The sequence below is a fragment of the Camelus ferus genome, chromosome 13, assembly GCF_009834535.1.
Source record: "Camelus ferus isolate YT-003-E chromosome 13, BCGSAC_Cfer_1.0, whole genome shotgun sequence".
Lineage (NCBI taxonomy): Eukaryota > Metazoa > Chordata > Mammalia > Artiodactyla > Camelidae > Camelus > Camelus ferus.
The window spans coordinates 2,345,846-2,363,724 of record NC_045708.1 but is presented as its reverse complement, the minus strand read 5'-3'; the positions used below and the strand labels follow the sequence as shown (position 1 = coordinate 2,363,724).

At 51.8% G+C, this 17,879-nt stretch overlaps 1 non-coding gene across 1 annotated transcript; it reads right to left on the bottom strand.

The window, feature by feature from the left end:
- Positions 1–8,593: 8,593 nt before the first annotated feature.
- Positions 8,594–8,665, bottom strand: TRNAG-ACC. The gene has a single exon. It is a non-coding gene; the product is annotated as a tRNA-Gly (tRNA).
- Positions 8,666–17,879: the final 9,214 nt, after the last annotated feature.

The window sequence follows — 17,879 nt, the reverse complement described above, 5'->3', positions numbered from 1 at the left end:
CCTCTGAGCCTTGGCTTGGCCATGAAAGGGACACAGCCCCGCCCGGGCCTTGGTGGGGGGCTGTCAAGCAGGAGAAGAGGCAAGATTGGGGTCGTAGTCTAACAGCGCTTCCCAGGTTGATGCACGAGTTCTAGGATATGGCTGTTGGGCACCTGATGTGTGGCTTGTGTGGCCAGGAACTGAACTTTTAATTTAATGTCATTAAGCTAGTTTTAGATTCCCCTGGCTCCATGTGGCTTCTGGCCACTGCGTGGGACTGCGTACCATGGACCTTGAAGCATTCGCAGACTCCTCTGGGTGAGCCCCCTGCCCTTGAGGACACTGACTCTGCCCCTGGCAGCCAGGGCTTAAGGTGAGAATGAAGAAACCTGGTGCCTCTACAGAGGACGCGCCCACCTGTCAGGCCGCACGGCTCCTCTTCACTCTTGGTCCTGCTGCTGGAGGTCCTCGAAGCCCCAGCCAGAGATGGAGACTGCCCATCAGGTCTGAGCTGCCCATGGCAGCATCACCTCTCACAGATCCAGGAGGGAGAGGGGGCCCCTGGGGTGGGGCCACTGCGACCCCACCCTGGCCCCAGCCTGCCTCTGTAGAGGCTGGCTGTCCTCCAGGCCTCGCTCTGTGTCAGCATCGGCCGAGGGCGCCCAGCCTTCCTCACCGCTCCCAGCAGTCTTGTCGCATGGCTCTGACATCTCCACCTTGACAAAGAGCAGAGGAGGGAACCAAGGATGGGAAAATAGAGCCAGAAACACAGCCCATCTCCTCTGGACGCAGCCCAGCGGTTATTCTAGTCTGCGGCCGCCGGGCCCTTCCAGCCTCTCTGCCGGTCCCTCCGCCTCAGGGTGAGAGCCGGCTGCACACCTGCGCACACACACACGTGGAAATTGGGGTGCAGCAATGGGAAGGAACAGCAGGCAGGGGCCCCAGTGCTTAGTAAAATCCCTCCAGCTCAGGGAGTCTTAATTCAGAACAGGGGTTGTAGGATGGACCTCGAGGGCCCCGCAAGGCCCCTAAAATTTTTGCCAACTTGGTTTCTGTGTGTGTCTATGAAGTTTGGAGGGAGCAGAATCCTTTGATCAGAACTTCAGAGAGACCATGGGGAGTTTCCAGCACAAGGGAAATTGAAGCTCACCCCACGCCCCGGGGGCAGGACCCCTCCCTTGGTGCCTGAGCCCTGGCCCACCTGAGGAGAGCGCTCTCCCTGTGCTCAGAGGCCCCCACCTGCCCGGGGCTCAGGCCAGTCCCCACTCAAGAGGACCACCGAGTATTTCCAGGTCTGGAAAAGGGAGCAGAGAATAAGCTGGCTCAGCAAATTTAGAGAAGCCAAGCCCACACGTCCCCGCATACCACACCAGGGCACAGTGCTCGCATCGCTTGGGGGTTGAGTCCAGTACAGACGTGGCGGGAACTCACACGCTTCCCCACTGGACGTTTATGCTGAGGAGTTCAGCAGCGGGGTAGGAGGTGAATGCTCAAGTATCGAGCTGATGGTATGCACCGGTCCTCCTCCCCAAAGACAAAAGATACCACACTCAGGATGGAAACTGTGTTCCCGGGTCTTGAATTGTGATGCTAAGCTAGTTTGAGAGAGGGAAGGAGAGAGAGAGAAAGGTCAGGTAAGAATGAATGAAACGCAAGGAGCCCAGTAAAGCCTGCTCACGGAAAACAAGTCAAGACGCAGCCCTCGGATTAAATGGAAACCTGATGGAACTAGATCAGGAGGGAAGGGCAGGGGTGTGCGTGTCAGGGGAACAGGCGCCCACGCCGGTCACGCGCAGCCCCCACCGCCCGCCAGCCACTCTGCGGCCGCAGCAGCCGCTGGGCCACGTCCGCCACGTCACCTGCTGCAAAGAGCGGAGGGAGGCCCCAGTCCCAGGCTCCGAGCCACAGAAGCTGAGCACCACGGCAGATGCCGCAGTCTCCCCTAGCTTGTGAAGGGGAGCAGAATGGGGCGCCCTAAAATAGGCCGCTTTGGCGTAGGAATATTCTAAGCTGAAGGCCGCCGAAAAGAAGCAGGTATAAGAAAAGTGCTCTGTTCTCCCCACCATGTGCCATTTAGCAGGACCTAAATTTGTCCTTCCTCCCAACCAGGAAGGACACAAGTTAATCACTAAAGACAATGCTGGACCCTGATCAGCCCTGAGGAACCTACACAAGCCTTCCTCCCTGGCCCTTGTGTCCCATTAGTTCCCCCAGGTATTTTCCCTTCCACATTTGGCTGCCTTAGAAGCTCAAGAACTAGTTCCCTTGTCTTGTCACTTCTCTATGAATCTAGTGTTCTTCTGTTAAGTGCGATGTCAGCCCGAGTTCTAACCACCCCTTTGAATTACTCATCTCTGACTGCTGCATGAGCCACGTGTTAATAAACTTCTCTCTGTTTTTCTCTTCTTAGTCTGTCTTTTGTCTGTCTTCTTTGCAGGACCCCAGGCAATAAATCTGAGATGTTTAGAGGGGGAAAAAGTTTTTCCCTCCCCTACACTTGCTTCCAGCTGTCTTCATAATCTAACTTCAAAATCAGTTGCTTTAACAGTAATTCAGTGACTATGAGCCCAGCACTGTGCTGAGCCCCAGGAGATAAGAAACAATTTGACATAGACCCCGCCCCCAACTCCTGCTTGAACCTCAACGTCTTGCAGGGGATAAAGAGGCAACCAGGGTGGAAAAGTGATGGTGGAGCTGTGGTGGGAGACATCAAGCCCCAGTGCAAGGTCACATGTGTGGGCTGACCTTGGGCAGTCCTTGAGTCCCCATGAGCCTCTGTTTACCCACTTGCAATTGCTCTGGTAACAACAGAACCCACCTCATGGCACACTGAAGTTCTTAGTGCCTGGCACAGAGTAAGTGTTTGCATCAATCAGGGTGGGCTGGGTCAAGCTGTGTAACAAATAACCCTCAAATCTCAGTAGCTTCAAGTGGGGGCCCTGCTCTACCAATAGAACAGCCACTACCTGCATTGCTGCTGGGCACTGTGACCAAAGGAAACAAAGGAAAGACAAACCATACACTAGCTCTTCAAGCTTCTACCTGAGGCTCAGTCAAGTCACTTCCACTCACACACCACAGACAAAAGTCCTATGGCCACGCCTGACTCCTGTGGGCAGGGAATGCAGTTACCACGTGCCCAAGGAGGTGCTGGGGAGGCTGCAGATTTGGGGCTACTGGCCCCAGGCATGGTGGTGGGGTCCCACAAGGGACGTGCAGGGACATGGTGGCCGCACAGGGACATCATCTCAAGTGCAGATAGAGTTCTGGCAGCACAGTTGCCCTTTCACAACTGACATTTCAGCACCAGGCGCTGTTCTAGATGCCGGGAACATAGCTGCAGACAAACAAGACAGCAGTTCTGGCCTCACGGGCGGCTCATGCTCTGAAAGAGAGCACCTGCAGAAACACAAATGCATGCGTGGTGTCTGAGAAACACGGTCCTGGGTGCAGCTGAGTTCCCAAAAGGCCTCGAAACGTGAAGCTGTATTTCTTCTAAAAGCAATGATTTGGTCAAAGAAGAAAGCCTCCAACCACGTCCCAGTGGACAGCCGTGAGTTAAATGGGACCCCCTGCTCCAGGGTCTCTGGGTCACCACCCGCCCCATCACGCCCTCATTCCCCTGTGAACGGGGTCGCAGTGTCCAGCAGGGACTGGGTCCAGGACAGGGCTTGGCCTCAAACTCAGGGCTAGCAACTCACATGGCAAACTGCCAGCCGGTGTCTGCGTGGCTGAGGCTGGTGGTCCCAGCTGCTCACCTCCCCCTGCGTCCAGAGCCCCCCACTTGAGCGCTGGGATAAACACACAGCCGGCACACCGGGCGCCGGGTGATGGATGGAAGGAGAGTGGACATTAACCAGCGGGCGGCGGGCCCAGGCGCGAGTGCGCCTCGGGCTGTGCTTGCGCCTTTTGTCCGGACGTGGCCGATGGATCGATTCCTGCAACACCGAAGTGCAGAAACCAGGGCCAGCTGCGGAGACGTTTGCACTACTTTCATGCCCGGCTTCCAGGGAGCACTGACCGCCAGCTCCCTCCCACGTAAAAGTGCTCATCTATCAAACCAAGAATTACCCGTTTGCTTCCGGGGAGGCCTCGCCTCGTATTTCTCCCAGCCTGGGGTCCCACCAGCAGCGGCAGAGTGTATTTCTTCTGCAAACAGTCATCTCTGCTTCCCTGGCCGGGCTTCGGTCTGTGCCTGGCACTTGGGAGCCCTTCAGTGCCTTTGGATGGAATGAATCAATCAATCAGTTTAGTGCAATTTAGTCCCTGGCGGGATGGGGATGCGGCCTGAGCTTGGGGTGGGCAGCTGGATTTCTCATCGGCGATCCAGGGCTCATCAAAGGGGAAGACAGACATTCAGAGCAGGAGGGGCTCCAGGGAAGGTCACCAGCACGGACCCTGAGGGGCCGCTTACTAGCTACATGTGCACAGACAGCTCATTGAACCTCTCTGAGCCCCAGTGTGTTCACCTGTAAAGTGGGTACAATAACACACACCTCTGAGGTTCATGGCACAAAATAAGTGAGTGAATGTATCAAAAATCCGTGGTCTAAACACACGCTCCCTGAAAGAAGAGCGTGACACTCCATCCACTCAGCCCCAGGGTGCCCGCCTACCACCTGTATTAACCATGCTTTTATTTTCCGTATTTCTGATGCTCTGACATCCGGAGCCTTGCTGACCCTGGAGAGCCCACCCCTCCCAGGGCCAGACAGTCCCTGGAGATGGTAAATGAACTCATCCACCTTTCGCAGGCAGGCTAACCGATCCAGACCCCTCACTCCTCCAGCAGCTCAAACTCAGGACCACTCTCCCCTGCCCCAGCCACCCAGGGTTAGGTACAGAAACTAGAGTCAGCCCTGGTGCCCCAGGGCCCACTGAAATTGTTCAAACCAGCCAGCCCTGTGCCTGCTGGCCCCGCCTCGCCCACTGCCTCCTGCGGGGACCCCAGAAAGGCTCTTGCCCCCGTTCCCCAGCCTGCCCCTGCCCCTGCCCCTGCCTGGCCCTGGTGCCTCTCCGGGTGGCCCTCTGCGGCACGCCTCCTGCTGCTGGAGATGTATGAGTGTCAACTCCCCCCTCCTGGCAGTTACTTCCACACCTGTGTGTCCTGCTCCACAGGGTCAGGGCAAGCCCCAGGTTCTGGTACAACACACCCACCCCTTCATCCTCACCCACACGGGGCAGACACCTTCCAGGAAAGTCGGGGAGGAGGACATGAACCGTGGGAAAGGCTCCTTTCTGGGAGGCAGGAGGAGGCAGGGACAGGACCGGGTGCGCTGCGGGGGCCGGGGCAGGGTCCCGCCGAGCTCTCCCACCTTCTCCCCCCCGCGCTCCAGCCACCAGCGCCTCCTCCGCCAACTGCCTCTGAGACAAGAGCTCCAGCGGCAGCTGAAACAATGGCAAGGCTGTAATGACTTGTTCACGACTGTTTGTTGGTGTCACACTCAATTTTTTTTTTCATTTCCCAAAGACACTAATTCAAAACTGAAGACCCAGACAAAAACATTCATCAGAAAAGATGGAGAATAAAATACTCTTGGTGACACGTGCGTTGACCTTTCCTCCGCCACGTCCTGCCGGGGCCCCTGGGCAGCGGAAACATGAATGGAGGAGAAATGGCTCCAGTCTTGGGTCTAGAGGCCCAGCTCCTGGGGAGACACGGTGTGGGGTCAGGCCCTAGGCCAGGGGCTGGCAACCGGCGTCCTGCCCTCGCCGAGTCCCCAGCTGAGGGGCAGACCGTCTCCACCAGGTGAGGAAACTTGACCACGCACCCGGGGTGATCTGGAAAGTGCTGTGGCCCAGGCGCGCCATCCTCTCGTCATCCTCCTGCAGACAGTCCACCTCAACCTTGACCTTCCAGGGCCCCAAAGCGAGAGGAGGGGGCCTGCTTTTTAGAGACGGCTCCCCACAACGGGAGGAGTGCGGCAGAGCAGCGCTGTTATCCAAACACGTTTCATCATTGCTCTTCCGAAAAGACAATCACCTGGAAAGCACGTGAGCTGAAAAATCAATGGATGTATTTCCCGCTTCTCTGAGATTTCACTGTGGAAACAAACCCCTCGGAGATTCATTTAACGCCCGACGGGCCGTCCGCGCTGGCCCAGCCTGTCTGAACTGGACGCTAGAAATCTGTGGGAATAATGAGTCAGGTTTGGCATTTTGGAATAGACTTCAACACCCAATTACAGGTTTTATTTTTAATCCTGACAACCACCGAGAACGTTGCCTCTGGCTCATGCCCCCTATAAAATTCTCAGTAGGGCAAATCCGTTACTTTTGTTCCGGGGGAACTTTTTGTTCAGTAACACAATCATTTCCATGTAGAGACAGGTCCTGAGTGAAAATACTGTGTAATTCGGAGAAGTTGCAGGCAGCTCCCTCCCCCGCCCCGTCCTTCGGGGGTACGGGAGCCTAGGTGGTCCAGAGGCTGCTTTGAGCCGGGAATTCCCCCAGGAGGCCCGTCCCCCCATCTCCCCTCAGCACCCCTGCCAAGGCCTCAGACCTGTGCTTTACCCAGCCCGCCCTGTGCGTCCCCCCCCCCCCCCGGCCAGCCCCTTGAAGTGCCGCCCGCCGGAGTGGGGTGGGAGCCCGCCCGCCATCTCACAGGCCGCCGTCCCAGCCCACGGCCCCCCGTCGTGAGCACGGCCTCTGGACGCTGCTTCACGGCTCCAGGTCTCGCCTGTGTGACCCCCACTCACATTTCTGACCAAGAACTTGATGCCTCCACGCGAAGTCTGAGTCTTTGACAGCACAAGATGGGGCGTGTGCTCCTGGCCCATTTACCTGCCACCAAGCTCTTCCCTCCCGCCCCGCTGTGGCCCCCACCCTGTGGCCCCCACCCTGTGGCCCCAACCTCAGGCAGCGACAGCTCCATCCTCTGGAATTCGGCTGTGACCTTTGATGCCTCCCTCTTCTGACCCACCAGTCCCACCCCATCCACCCCAGATGATCGCACACCTGCCTTCTGTCCTGTCCCCATGCCTCCCCTTCGTGCGGGTACCTTCACCTCCTGCCCAGGCCACCACCAGACCCTTTTGATTGGACCGCCAATTCTATACGTGCACCTTCCAATCCACTCTCCACCCAGAATCTTCTTAAAGCAACTCACATGTGCCACTCCCTGATGGGCAATCTTCATCTCCGGCAGCTCCCTCTGCAGGGGGTGGGCCTCGGACCCCCCCCAGCCCCTGGGCCTGAGGGCCTGGCAGGCTGCCTGTGAGGGGTCTGAGCCCTGGGCTGAGCTGAAGGCAGAGTCACCAGGCAGGGGAGGCAGGCGGCGCAGGCGGAGAGCCCGAGGTGCAGCAGGTCCGGCGCGTCCCAGCGAGGGGGTGACACAGGGAGGACTTGCAGGAAGTGGGCTGGTGCATCGGTCATGTCTTCGTGGCCCCAACAACTGTGTGAAAGAGAAGAAGAAAGTTGTCAGCCTCTTAGGCATTTTTCACGACTGCCTATTTAGCTAATCCTAGTTACATGCTTGGCTGGAACGATAATTTTAGCTGACGGATGCTTCCTGTCATGCAGCATAATTACTCTCCCCTTGATGGGTTTTCGTGGAAAATCCATGTTCTACAGAGCCACGCTGCGTGAGACAATCTGCAGGGGCCCTGAGAGGGCGGTCTCCCACGTGGGCTCACAGACCCCGACGCCTGCCCCCGCGCACCACCGTCAACCCGATGCCTGTAGAACCTCAGAGTGAAATAACTATACCATGTTTTCATTTTTTTTCAGAAGAGGGTAGTGTGGTCACTAAATATTCTAGATAAATGCTAGTAAGAATAATTATCGCTATTATTTTAGTATGTACTGAAAGCCAGGACTGTACTCTGTTCTTTTTCTATCGATGTAAACACATGCATTCTGCACACACAAAGTAAACAAATTATGACTCTTGCTTTGTAGTCACCAAAGGGAAAGTTACTGAAACTCTCAAAGGTCCAATATCTCACAGCTCAGAAGCAGCAAGAATGAGATTTCTACCTACGTGTGACTGACCGCAGAGCCGGGAGACTCATGACTGGTCAAGTGCATCCTTGCAAATACTCTGGGAGAGTATCTGTCAGAACCTATTACAGATAAACACACTCTTGCCCTGGGACCCAGGGATTCCACGCCTTGATAAGCACCTATGAAATGTAAGTACCTGTGTCCACCAAAAGAAATGTACCAGAATGTTCATAGCACCTTTATCATAATAAGGAAAAGCTGGAAATAACTCAAACGTCCAACAAGAGAATGGATAAGTAAACCATCGTATGTTCATACAATGGAATCTATACAGGGATGAAGAAAACAAACTTCCACTTGATGCGAAAACATGGGTGAATCTCATGTACATAGTTTTGACAAAAGGAGCCAGACAGAAGAGTAACATTGCATGATGATTTAAAATGGGCAGAACTACCTTATGGTGTGAGATGTCAAGAATGGGGTTACTCTGGGGGGTAATGATGGAGAACCAGTGTGAGAGAGCTTCTGGGGTTCGGGCAGTGCCCCCATGTCTTGATCTTGGTGGATGGTTACGTGGGTGTACTCAGTTTGCAAGAATTCAAGATGTACGTTTTGTTCTTCTTTTTGGGAGGGGTGGTAATTAGCTTTATTTACTTCTTTATTTTAGTGGAGGTACTGGGGATTGAACCCAGGACTTCGTGCATGGTAGGCATGTGCTCAACCACTGAGCTACACCCGCCCCAAGATGTGCACTTAGGATTTACACAATTCACTGAATGTATGCTGTACTCCAACCTAACACGAACATTCACAAACAAAACAAAAACCTATCCTGAAACTTAACACTTTCTAACACAAAAGGCCCTTTGGGCTTCCACAGGATCCTCACTGACTCCACTGGTCTACGTTCATCCTTCACTCAGCAAAGGTTTGCTGGGGGCTACAATGTGTCAGCCTTGTGCTAGATGCTTCAGTGCAGTACTGACTTCTGCTTTCACTGAGATTAATGACCTACAGGCACGCTGTGGAAGGCATAAAAGATCTGACTGAATTTCTCCTGATTTCAGAGCATACTTAGGATGAATTTATCTATTTACCATGTAATTAGCATGTAATTTTAAAATTTGGATTGCATCTTCTACTACACGGCTTTCAATATCCAAAAATTTTTGCTTTGGAGACAGAAGCCTCATCAAAATACAAAATATACTTCAATAGTCAAAAAAGAAATCATCACCTTTGTCCTCACCACCATCGTCACCATTATCACCATCAGCTTCATTATCATCATCACCGTCATCCTCACCATCATCATCATCAAAACCATCATCGTCGTCACCATCATCATAGTAAGTCACATGATAAATCAGAGAAACATGTTTTGTACCATGTCCCAGGGTTCCCTGTAGGATTAAGTTCCAGACACCATAATGGAGGCTGATTTGATCACTTCCCTTTGGTAAACACTTCCTTTCCCTGCGTCAGTTCCCCGTACACCTCCTAAATAAACAACTTGCATTTGAATCACCGTCTAAGGATCTGCTTCTGAAAACAGCCTAAACAAAGAGAATATTCCTAGGGTCGTTGTGAAGATTAAATGAGGTTAATTGAATAAAGTCGGGCTCATAGGAAGTAGTCGGTAAATCTTAAGTATTGTTGGTTTCAAGAAGCCATTGAGTTCTCAGCTTTGGGGAGATGGGTTGTTACCAACACCTGTGAAATTGATGAGGCCAATTCCAGAAGGCTTGGAAATCTTTTCTCGTGTAGTATCTGACCTGTTTTCTCAATGAATCCATCGCTTCGTCCCCCTAGTCTAGGCTCCCTGGAAGGGAGGGTCTGGTCTTGCTGATTTTGTATTTGGAGCACTTAACAAGGATGAAATGGTGACAAGAACATGACCCCATGTGGTGGCAGCGGGGAAAAGTGAGACAGTGTTGTTAGAGGGCTTATCACAGAGCCAGGGACAAGCAAGCACTTACCGAATGTTTGCTTTTGCTAATTTTTATCCTAAGTCCCTTCATTCTGCAACAGCCGCGCCATGGAAGTATGAGTTTCCTACGACAAACTGTTGCCTTCTCGCCAAGACCAGCAGGAAACCGCACAGAGGGAGAGGGAGACGTCATCCCAGGTGCACTCATGTTGTCCCTCGAGCCAGACGTGGAAGCAGCAGCCACTCTCCACCTGCTGGATTTATATTGCTGTCTTCTTGGCAACGACATCAGCATTCAGATGCTGGTCCCCAGCAGTCCTTGTTTTGTTTTGTTTTGTTTTTAATTAAAAACACCAAGTTAACAATCGGTGTCCATGATGGAGTAAGTAGCAAATGAACACAATTTTCCCGGGCCCCTGGTTTCCCTCTACTGCTTGTTTGCCTGGGACTCTTGGGCTCCACCCAGAACACAGAAAGCCTGGGGCCGAGGGCAGGGGACAGAATGATGTGATGGAGGCTTCTCCCTCAGTAAAAAGTGGAGTACTAAATTCCCCCAGAGAAGAGCTGGGGAAGGAGGCCTTCAGGCTGGAAGGTCCTCGGGGGGAAGGGCTGATGCTCAGGAGAAAGTTGCCACAGGCTGAGCTCAAGTAATATTTGTTGTTTGAATGACCTGATGAATCAGTGAGATTCTCCAGGCAGGAAGGAACCTGTTGCGCAGATCGGATCCTTTCCCCTTCTTTGCACTGAGAGAGAAAGTAGAGAGGCTTTGGAATAAGATATTAAGGTCCAGGGTCACCACTCACTGGCTCTGTGATTTTAGGCTTGGTACCGACCTCCTTGAACTGTGACTTTCTTGTTGGCAAAACATGATTAATAATCCCCAACCAGTGGGATTAACAAGAAGTCACTGGGGCAGCGCCTGGGGACTGCAAATCTGCAGACAACAGGAAACCTTTCTCCAGCGGCTGAAACTGTGAGGGAGTTTAACTTAACTTATGCAACAGTGTGGGCAGTCCTGACCTTGGGGGGGCCATCAGCAGTGATATCCAAGACCCAGGTTCTTCCCTCTTCCACTCCACCACCATGACTGTGGTTTTTAGGCTCATCATCCCAGGATGGCTGCTGTGTTTCCAGCCATCACTCCCAGTTTCCAGGCAGGAATAAAAGGGAAGGTTGAAGGGGTGAAGGGGCAACGAGCCTCCTCCCAGTGAGTCTTTGTGTTTGTGTTTGGGAAGGGTTACTCAGGGAGAGCAACTTCTGTTTGGATCTCATTGGCTGGAACTCAGTCGCATGGCTGTGGTTCCAGTCAGGCGCATGTAACACTGGACAAACCCAGAGGGAAAGGACACTGGGTGGGCCAAGGAGCAGCGTGTTTCTATTGTAGTAATAGAAATTTCCTCCCCAGGATACTAGGACACCTTGCAGATCACTGCGCTGTATTAAGGAGCTGAAATATTAGACTATCTCACCTAATACCAACCGCTCCTTTTTCTGAAATCCTATTTCATCTGAGTCACTTTGAATCAACCAACAAATATTTATGGAGTCCTTTGTGCATCCGATATTAACCTGGAGTGGTAGCAGTATCTCAGAAGGATAAGAAGGAAGTCCTTGGCACCAAAGGATCTGCCACCTTCTTGGGAAGCTGCTGATTGAGGTTAATAACATCTGTGCAAAGCGTGGTCTTGAGAGAAGCATCCACGAGCAAGAATGAAGAAAGCTCAATAGCCTGGGGGCCATTTGTAAGGCGGGATACCCAGTCACCTCCCAAAGTGCTGTTAATTCTCCATTACACCTATATCTTTCTCTCTTAAGCACACAGAACTTGAACAGGAGGGAGAGAAAGAAAATGAAAGCGAGACAAAGGAAGCTGTGCTCCCTGTGGGATACGTGCAGCTGGTGAATTTAGCTCCAGGAAGTGTAATTACCAATAGCTCATGTGTCCGGCAGCTCCACGGAGAAAGGTGCTGAAAGCAGTAGATTGCTCATAAGGTGTTGCCTGGGCTTGTGATTCACAGAGCTTTCTGGTAGACCTGATGCATATTTCTGTGGATGCTAGGAGGCATTCTTTCTTGAATATTCCTTCACATGAAGAACGCATCTGCAGTGAGCTCCCATTTTTCTTCTGAAGTTAACTCACTGCACCTTCAGCACCCGTCCTTCTAAGGCCCTCGCTGGCCCCTTAGAGGATTTCTGGGGGGGATAGGGATCTAAGCACAGGGAGGAGGCAGCCTGATTTGATAAGCTATTTATGGCCCCCAGTTTCCTGCAGGTGAACGGAAGGGAAATATTGAGCCTTCACCCAGGAGACTTTAGAAGCTGGGAATGATGGAGGCCATAAATAGCTTATCAAACTCCAAAGAGATGGCCAAGGCCAAGAAGAGGGGAGACGCCTCCCCATCCACCCCAGATCCCTGTGCCCACCTGCCTGCCCGCTCCCATCCCATGCCCAACCCAGACCCAGGAGATAAACCTGGACTGGTTGTCCACCTGATCCACAGGCCCTCGTCAACTCACACGGCTGCTGTCCAGCTCCCCTTCCAGATGGCTTGTCTCCACCCCTGCCCACCTCTGGGTAGCAGAACCCTAGGGGATTGCACGCTGGTCTCTAATTGACTCAGATCCACGTGAATGCCAGTGCCAGGCCCCGACCTCTGTGCAGGACACAAGATACAAAGATGGGCCCAGCCCACAAGAAATTCAAGCACTCTGTGAACAAAGGCAAGTTACAGGATGCAGCTTGTTATGAAAACTCAACAGTGCGTTTAACTCTGGACTCGGGTTCAAATCTGACCTCTGCCTCTTCCTAGCTGTATGACCTTGCAGAAGTCACTCAGCCCCTCAGCCCGCCCTTCCCCATCTTTTAACGTGGAAGAACAATAAAGGTCAGAGGAATATCTGGAAGGCAGTGTGAGATCATGTGTGCAGAACGTCCAGGGGTGCTGCGCGTGTACGCTGCCCCGATTGTCTTGGCGCGATCGACAGTGAAATGCAGCTTGAGTTGTAACACCTTTAGCCTCTTTGTCAGCATTTGTTAACCTTGACGTCTCTAGTAGTGCTTTCTCAGGCCGACTACCTGTGTATTTCTCTCAGCTGAAGAGTTTCTGTTGAACTTCACTCCTGCAGTGAAAAAAAATAGAAACATGACAGTAACCGGGGTGGGAGCCAACATTTATTCAGTGCTTGCTTATGTCAATGAGCAAGTTCAACCTATTATTTTTATGACACACGTTACAGACGTCAGAGCCCCCACAACCTTTCTGGTAGGACTTTCCTGCCTTCTCTAACCAAGTAGCTGCACATAGCTCTGGAATCAGACGTTCTGGGTTTGAAGTCAACCAAGTCTAGACAGGTGGCCTTGAACAAGTCACTTCATCTCTGGAAACCTTAGCAGGTTTCCTCGTTGCTAGAACGGGGATGGCAGTACCCAGCTCACAGGGCTCTGGTAGGAGTTTCTGATTGTGATGGACACACCTTAGAGGGACCTCATTGGCTGCTGCCCCCCCCAGAAATTATGCCTTTGTGTGAACCCTTCCCCTTAAACGTGGGTGGGACTTGTGACCTGCTTCTAATAGACTACTGTGAAGGTGTAGGAACTTTGCAGATGTAAGTAAGGTCTCTGATCATTTGACTTTTGAGTTTGTCAAAAGGGAGACAACTGTGGATGGGCCAGGTCAAACAGGGGAGCCCCTTAGAAGAGAGACAGGAGCCCCTCCTAAAGTCGGAGGCTCCAGGCAGCAGACTTGTCTGCTGGCCGTGAGGAGAGCGGTCACCATGAGTCCTACAAAGGCAAGGTTGTGGCTCCCACCAACCACCTGGAGAAACTTTAGAGCAGACCCTTCCCCAGCCAAGCCTCTGATGAGAACACATCCTCACTGACCACTTGACTGCAGCCTCGTGAGACCCTGAGAGGATCACCCCTAAGCTGCACCTGGGCTCCTGATCCACAGACACTCCCAGATAATAAACAGGTCACGATTTAAGCCACCAAGTTTGTGCAATTGACTATGAGGCAATAAAACTGATCTAGAAATCCCTGTAAGGTGCTGAGCACAGTATCTGGATGGAGTAAGGCTGCGTGACTGAGAGCCATTATTACTAACAGACATAGGAAGATTGGGTAAATGGAGCTACGGAGGAACAGCTGCCATGTGCCCCAGCCAGCTGCCCCGGGCGCAGGAACCAGCCAAGTTGGGGGGGGGGGGGCGGTTAGACCTCTCCCAGTGCCAGAGGGGGCTCACTGGCTGCACCAACAGATGAAATCCCACCAAAAGTGCCTCCGAAGACTTCAGGCTCCTGCGTGAGGCTCACCTCAGCCTGGCCAGGCCTGTGCTTTGTGACATTCTCAGACTTCTTGGCCTCCTTCTCCAGCCCTGTCGGTTTTGAGCAGCAATAATGTGCTTTGAGTTCCACGAGGCTGGCTGGGCACCCATGTGCAGAGTTTGACATCGGCCCAGTCTCTGAAACAGACCGCCTCCATCTTTTCTCAGCCTCAGAGTCTCTTTATAATCCCACCCAAGTCTGCGGGAACCCAGGTCTGAACTTCAGCAGCTAAAATATTCAGAACAACACAGCACCTAATAAAGCAACCTGGTGCTAATGATCCTTCCAAACCCTACCCCCTCAACAAAATTTCTGCCGGGTATCAACAAAAGACACATGTTTATCAACTTTTAAATTGTCTTCTCATTAAAATGTCTTTAATGCCTATTAAAATGCGTATTATAGATGCGTGTTCCTCATAGTAATTGAAGGAATTGAGGTGACTTTCTCATTCTGGGAGATTTTCAGGATCTCTTTGGAAATTATTTTTCATTCCTGAAGGATTTTGCAGCTGCTTTTCTCATTATCTGCCACATAAAACCTTGTTCCCATGAAGTTGCCTAGAGGAAAATTAGTTCAGGTGGAGTTTCTCCCCAAGTTCATCAGTGAAACCCAACTTCAGACACAGACAGAGAGGCCCAGGGTGCTTGTCTGAGTTCACCCATGTAGGGCAGGGATTTGGGCCAAGTGGAGGGTAACACAGGACTCTCTGTGCTGCAAATGATTTCAAGACTGCCAAACCTGCCCTGAAATCTTCCCCCACCTATGGCCACAGTGGCAAAAACATCATCCCTAATCGCACCCCAAATCTCCCTAAAAGCTCCTACTTTGGACAGTAACATCTGTATTTCCACAACCACCACGAACTACTCGTTATGAATCTGTACGTGAGTTTGGGGGCATTCATAAGGGTCAGGGGAACAGGCAGGGTATAGGGAAGTACTCCCAGTGGGGCTGGCAAAGAAGAGGCTCAGAATGACCGGAGAGCAAAAAGCTCAGGAATGGTTCTTCCCTCAGTTCTGTGGCTCCAGGAGCAGCTGGCAGGAGCTGGAACCTCTCTGCTTCCACCAGAGAAACCAAAGCGGCAGCCTGAGGCTTGTGCATAGCCCCCAGGAGGGAAAGGCCTCTGAATTCCTGCAGGACCTAAAGCAGCCCTATAATTAGCCCAACACGCACCAAGCACATCTACGTGCCCAGCCCTGAGTCAGGACCTGTGGTGATGAAAAGGTAAGTGTGGCAGAGTGTCCTGGCTCATTCATTTATTAAGTCACTCATTCCTTTATCATTCACCTATTGAGTGCCTGCAGTGTTCTAGCTCTCAGAAGCTCTGTGCCCCTTCCTCAGAGCCCCACTTCTCTGGGAGATGTCCCAGACGGAATACTCTGACTTCTCACCATCAGCTTCCTTTCTTTTTCCCTTGCTTTAGGCTCCCAAGAGCTGGGAATTCTCAGCTGAGTAGAATGGAGTGAGATCTTGCCTCTATCTGGGTCCTGGACCTCCCTTCCCATGACTCTCCACCAGGCACAGACACCAGCCCCGTTCCTGCAGTTCTAAATAATGCAGTAAGAGCCACGCACACCCTCCCCGTCGTGCAGCCTGGATCCCTGGGAGCACAGTGGGGAGCACTAACTTTGCAAAGAGCACCTCCTATCACTTGGTCTTTTCAAGAAACATGGGCTGATTTTGGTAAAGACAAACAAATAAGCAAAAAGTACTTATCAGACATTTGCTGATACCGGAAAACCCTGATCAGATTTCATGCCCTCTCTGCTTGAGGCTGCAGATTCTGGAACCCTGTGGGTAAAAGCAAAGTTAGCTCAGATTTGGAATTCAGCAAATTTCCCCTTTGAGTCTGGGAAGGGACTCTTTTTCATTTGGGGAAGTGCTAGGTGGTGATGGAAATTTGTCAGGGTAAGTGAGAGGGTGGGCCACACCGGGGTCTCTTGGTGCTGAGCCTAAAGGCTAACTTCCCTCTTTCCCAACTCCACCCTCTACATGCTGCCCACACAAAGTTTAAATCCTGCTTTGTAAATGAGGACAAGCCTCCCAGCCACAAAAGATTTAAAGGTTTGAACCAAAGCAAAACATTTTTCCTGCTCTCTGTCGGGTTAGCTTTCTTTGCTCGGGGGGGAGGGGAAAGGAAAGGAAATGGCTTAGCCAGGAGCCTGACACCGGACAAGACTTTCACGTAGATTTCCAATAATCTCCGGGTCTCATTTGTGCCAGCAGCAACAAAGCGGCACATGGAAAATCACATTTGGTAATGACCTTGCGAAGTGGCTGGACCCGGTCAGCCTGATGTCTCTTTCCTCCAGCCCTCCCAACGCCACCTCCTGCTCCATTTCCACTCGCAGCCTTCTCAGGAAGGCAGACACAGTGACAGCGTAGTGCCCTTGTCCCTTTCAGACACGCCCAGTCTCTAGTAATGGGGAAGCACTCTTCAGTTTAGACGTGCTCCTTAAAAAGATCAAACCCTTAACATTAATCTGTATTAAAGGCACTAAAAGAAAACCAGCTATAGGGATGGGATATAAGGAATAGACAAGGAATATTGCCCCTCACACCCCAGAATCCCACCGTGTTTTTTCTAAATCCAGAGTTTCTATATGCTGTATCACGGGAGGTGACTCGTTGGAGAGGCAATCTCCTTGGCAAATCCATCCTGAGAAATGGAACTGTCACTCATGGGACCCATGATTGTCAATTCTAAAGTGACCAAGTGGCAGCTGCCATGTCCGATAATGAGTGAGGAGCGCCGTCCTCTGAGCTCCTGGGGAAAGCTTCATCCACGTCGCACGGACACAACTGTCTCCATGCAGCTGGTGAAGGGGTCTTTCCTTTGCTCTCTCTGGAAACTCTCCAGGCTCTCCCACGCCTTCCCTTTTATGATACTTCGCAGAAGCGTCCACACACATGATGGTGATGAAGACTGACCAGTAGCATACACACTTCCTTGGTCTGCTCAGGCTCCCATAACAAAGTATCACACGTGGGAGGACTTGAAGAGCACACGTTTATTTTTTCACAGTTCTGGAAGCTGTACGTCTGAGATCAGGGTGAGGGCATGGTCAGGTTCTGGTAAGGACCCACACCCTAACTTGTAGAATGCCACCCTCTCACTATATGCTCATTTGGGAGAGAGAGAGAGCTATTTGGTGCCTCGCTAAGGCACTAAGCTCGTTATGAGCCCTCCTCCACAAGACCCCGTCTCTAAACACCATTACATTGGGAATTAAGCCTTCAACATATGAGACTGAGGAGATACATTCAGTCCATGTAACCCACTTAACATGTGTCATGCCTCTGCCAAAGACTAAATATTCACTGTCTCCCTGGATTCTCACATCACCCTGTAAGGCAGTATGGTTATCTTCAACTTAAAGATTAATAAGTGGAGGATGCTGGCAGGAAGGAGCTAGCCCCAGGCCACACAGCTGGTAAGGGGCAAACTGGGATTCAAACACAGGCTAATGGCTAGTGGTTCCAGAATGGAGGTTCTAAACACAGCACCGCTAAAGCCCCTTGAAGCCAGCAGAGTTTCTCAGCGCTTCAGGACTTGGAGAATATTCAAATGAGTGGTTTTTAAGTACATTTTATGCAATAACAATTTTACAATAAAATCTTACGTGAGACGTCCGTATATAAAATAATAAAAAAGTACAATTTGCTGTGTTGGAAGCAGAGATTCCACTTCCTCATA